Source organism: Nilaparvata lugens, chromosome 1, assembly GCF_014356525.2.
Source record: "Nilaparvata lugens isolate BPH chromosome 1, ASM1435652v1, whole genome shotgun sequence".
NCBI lineage: Eukaryota > Metazoa > Arthropoda > Insecta > Hemiptera > Delphacidae > Nilaparvata > Nilaparvata lugens.
Window position 1 is genome coordinate 75,122,184 of NC_052504.1, and position 4,907 is coordinate 75,127,090.

Genomic DNA, 4,907 nt, shown 5'->3' on the forward strand with positions numbered 1-4,907 from the left:
AGATTCCCAATTATCAGGCTTCAGATACAATTTAACAAAAAAATTAAGTGGAAAAGATTCATCATGAAAATCTCTACAATTTATGTTCAGTAACATTTTCACCTAAAATTGAAAATAAGCTCGAAATGCGAGAAAATAATATTATTCAATTGCAAACTGTTGGCAACTGTTGATTCTATTAAATCATTCACTATGAAGAGATAGCAGACTTCGTGTGTCTGCAGCGGTATTGTCCTGTCACCAGCTGTCTCAGATCTTAGAATAGTAGATTTGATATGCGCGGGAACACTAGCGTCTGTTGATCAATTTCCGTAACAGCAAGGAAAGTTGGGTGAGTGCGTCACACCAGATTTTTATAATTATATGAGGAGGCACAACAGGCTTATGTCCAAAACTGACCCTTTTCAAATTTAAACTACAGTCCAAATCAAAATCTAAGTTAAACTACTATCACTCATCAAAATAACTATTTATTCACCCTTCAAAAACAAACACATCATCCATTACAAATAGATATACTATGAATTCTATTTAGATTTACTATGTTTGCTAAGTTTCAGGTTTGAAGGATTAAAAGGAATTTTATTTTTTATGAAATTGAAACATCGAGAGAAGTAAGTTATGTTTTCTTTGAATGTCACTTCTTCCAGAATCATGAGATCTCTAACAAGTAAGTATTTCACTTGAAAATAAATGACCAACATAATCGTTAATTGAAAAATTTAACCAGGCACCAATATAAAAGCAGACATTCTCCCCGTTATGTTGATGTAAAATTCGTATTTGTTACGAGATCTCATGATTCGGGGAGAAGTGATGTTCAAAGAAAAACATCTTTTCACGATGTTTTCAATTTCATAAAAAAATGTTTTCCTTTTTAATCCTTCAACCCTGAAACTTTTCCAGCACTACTGGAATATCGGGGATGATATTCTTCATCCAATTATGAGGTTAAATTAGAAATTTAAGGAAGTTGCAATTTTACACGATTTGACAACTCTGTAATTTCTTCGGACGGAGGGCCGATAAGTCTCAACTTATTTTTTTTTACAGACTATAATTTGATAATCAAAACAAATTCATCAATTTTGATTTAAAGTTTACGTAATGATAAAAAACCATGCCAACATACACCTAACCGAGTGCATTCATGGAGCATAAATGGTAGCATTCCGCACTTATTAATGAAAGCTAACCCCGCCTATTCTGTCAAGAATTTTAATGCAATGAAGATAATCCACGTGATTTAACAAAATCATAAATAATGTTTTTATTGTTGCCAAAAAAACAAAATTTGATTGCATAATGCTCCTAATTTTAAGCATGGAATTATAAAACTATAATTCTATCTATTTGTGCTTTTCTCAGAAGTAGTGGTGTTTTGAGAGAGCTGCCTATCCAATAGAAATCGAGGGTGTGGCCTCCCCCCTCCACCCCCCCAGCCCCAGTCGGCCATTTTGGCCCCGCCCCCAGCCAATAGGAATCAAGGGGCGTGGCCACGCCCCCCTCCCCCCCCCTGCCCTAGTCAGCCATTTGGTACCGCCCCGCCCCCTCCACCCCCCCAGCCCCAGTCAGCCATTTTGCTCCACCCCCCCAGCCCCAGTCGTCCATTTGTCCCCGCCCCCAGCCAATAGAAGCAAGGGGCGTGTTCAAAATGGCGTCGTGCCCCACCACCACCCCAACCAATAGGAAGAGGCCATTGTAGCAGGTGTCCATCTCCCCTACCCAGCATGGGTTGTTCAAAATGGCGTCCCCCTTCCCCACCACCCCAACCAATAGGAAGTGTAGCAGGTGTCCCAACGGTTCCCAGTGGCGCGGCGGCGGCCATCTTGTTTTAGCAGGTGTTAACTGACTGCCCCAGTTAACACCTGCTTAATTTGCATATTAAAAATATCCCCACATTTAAAATCTTTAAAATCTCTCAAACTACACTACTAGCGCTAAACTCTCAAACTACACTACTAGCGTTTGGTGCAAATTAAACTATGTTCCTTGTTTTCCTCCACCACAGGAAGAATGAAAAAAATTACATTTCATATTGTTCGTATGAGATGTCATTTTCCCACACTATGCGTAAAAGGAATGGTGGCGCTTTTTTTAATGTGCTTTCCCCATATTGAGAAAACTCTAATTGAATGTTGCTATAATAGGTTGTAGAATAGATCGGGCTAATCTATTCTACATACTACTATAGTTATTCATTACAAAGTGTTAATCAACATTAGGCCTATTGCACAACAATATGTTCCTTTTTTCCTCCCCACAGGAAGAATGAAAAAAATTACATTCATGAGAATTGTTATTTTTCCCACACTATGCTGTAAAAGGAATGGTGACGCTTTTTTTAATGTGCTATCCCCATATTGAGAAAACTCTAATTGAATGTCACTCAGTTATTCAATACAAAGTATTAATCAACATTAGGCCTATTGCACAATCAATGATGGGAATGGGTTTTTTTTTTTTTATTTTTTATTTTTTTATATATTCCTTTCTTCTTCTAGAAGAACAAGAGGCGATTTACCTTCTCGTTGTACACACTTCAGATAGAGTTTTTGTTTGTTGAAATCCTCAAGTGTTTGAAGATTCAATACACTCAGAAATTTCGTGAGAACCATTTTCTAGATCTTGTCACATACAGTCATTGTTCGGACGGAACTATCAATGTTCCTCTTTGTTGTCTGGTGTTGTGTGGTAGAGGGGGCAATTGAACGGTGATGTGCAAAGCATAATCGCAGCCAGTTGCCGATTGACAGCCAATCGAACAGCTCACTTCTCGTAATGTCGATTTTTGCAAAGTGATCTATTGATTATTTATTGTGATTTATTACAAGTGTTGTCTCGTCTCATATCGTGATCTGGACCCGGGATCCTAGAAGCAAGGAGGATTTGGACATGAAGGTAGGCCTATGTTATTGTGCACTTAGCCATTTAAATTGTTCAACTTGCTACCCGACGCCAGACAACCCCAAAATGTTCTCGATGTAATTTATACAGTCCACAAACCAGAGTGCTGTTTGAGCCAGCCTCTGTCGAATTAAACATGGTCCAACCGTCCGGGATTGATTTGTTAATCGAATTTGAATAGGACATAAGTTTGAAATATTGTCTAATAGGTTTGTCATTTTTTATGCCTATTTATTCTTGGTTTTCTGTGTATATGGCTTGTTTTTGTCGTCGTAGATGAATATACGCTTTATTTGTGTATTCTTAAGAAATTTGGGCTCAATTTAAGTTGGAAATTGAGTAGAACAAGTAATATTTTCGTAAATAATTGTGTCATAGTTTTATTGCATAAGATTGTTGCATTGGCGCCACAAGGCTGGACTGGCAAGTTCGTGTCGATAAGTAGAGAAAGACTTATACATCGTCTAGCTGTAACAGTAACTGGAACTGTTACTTTTTTCAAAGGATACTTGCAGTTATTTGCATTGATTGTTGTCGTTACTTCGTTATTAATAGCAGATATTGTTTGTTCCAATGAGTATCGATACAGTATTATCAGCCTTGTAACCGATCATTCTCTACCGAGCATAAGTTGAAGTGCTGGCTAGGCTTGTATGATTAGATAAGCTAGCCATTGTTCGTTCCATTGTGTCGCCTGCTCTCGTGTTTTCCCTCTTATTCTTGTTTGGTTCTTTGTCTCACTCTCTCTCTCGACGAGCGCTCACTGTTATCGCCTCACTATGGGTGTTATAGAAGATTTGACATTTCAAAGAGATGCATTAATTCGTAAAATAAAACGGATTAATGAAATTGCCGAAGCTGTCGAAAAGGATCCGAAAAATAAAAATTATGCATACAATCTCCGATTTCAGTTGAAAGCTACATTCTTTTCTCTTCATTAAACCGATCAATTTTTGGGAAGAAAGGCATTACTAAATTACTGTTATATACAATAACAAGAGAAAATAGCAACTATTTTGCTTTTTTAATGAAACATCCCTTTACTCCCCGCCCCGTGTTAAATCGTGGCTTATTGATTGAATTAAATTAGAAAAAATTCCGCCACAGGTGCAACCGACGTTTTAAAAATGCCCTCCACCTACGTGCTCATAGTGAATAGGAAGCATATCTCTTTAATTGATTAGGTGGAGAGTAAAGGAAACTTTGGCTCTGAATTGCTGGTTCACCCAATGATATCTTGGGACAACCTTTCGCCCCTCCATTTATTGATGGCTACCGCCGCCACTGTTTATAGGCCTATTTTATTTATATTAATCAATTGATTTTATAATCTGTCTAAAATGAGACTAGTCCCTCAATCCGACGAAATTGCCAAATCAAAATAGCCTAAATCAAATTTAAACAGAATTGGATGTAGAATATCATCCCCGATATCCCAGTAGTGCTGAAAAAGTCTCAGGTTTGAAGGATTAAAAGGAAATTTATTTTTTTTATGAAATTGAAAACATCGAGAAGTAAGTTATGTTTTTCTTTGAATGCCACTTCTTCCAGAATCATGAGATCTCTTAACAAGTAAGTATTTCACTTGAAAATAAATTGACCAACATAATCGTTAATTGAAAAATTAACCAGGCACCAACAAGCAGACATTCTCCACGTTATTTTGATGTAGAATTCGTATTTGTTACGAGATCTCATGATTCGGGGAGAAGTGATGTTCAAAAGAAAAACATCTTTTCACGATGTTTTCAATTTCATAAAAAAATGTATTTTCTTTTTAAATCTTCAACCCTGAAACTTTTCCAGCACTACTGGAATATCGGGGATGATATTCTTCATCCAATTATGAGGTTAAATTAGAAATTAAGGAAGTTGCAATTTTACACGATTTGACAACTCTGTAATTTCTTCGGACGGAGGGCCGATAAGTCTCAACTTATTTTTTTACAGACTATAATTTGATAATCAAAACAAATTCATTCAATTTGTGATTTAAAGTT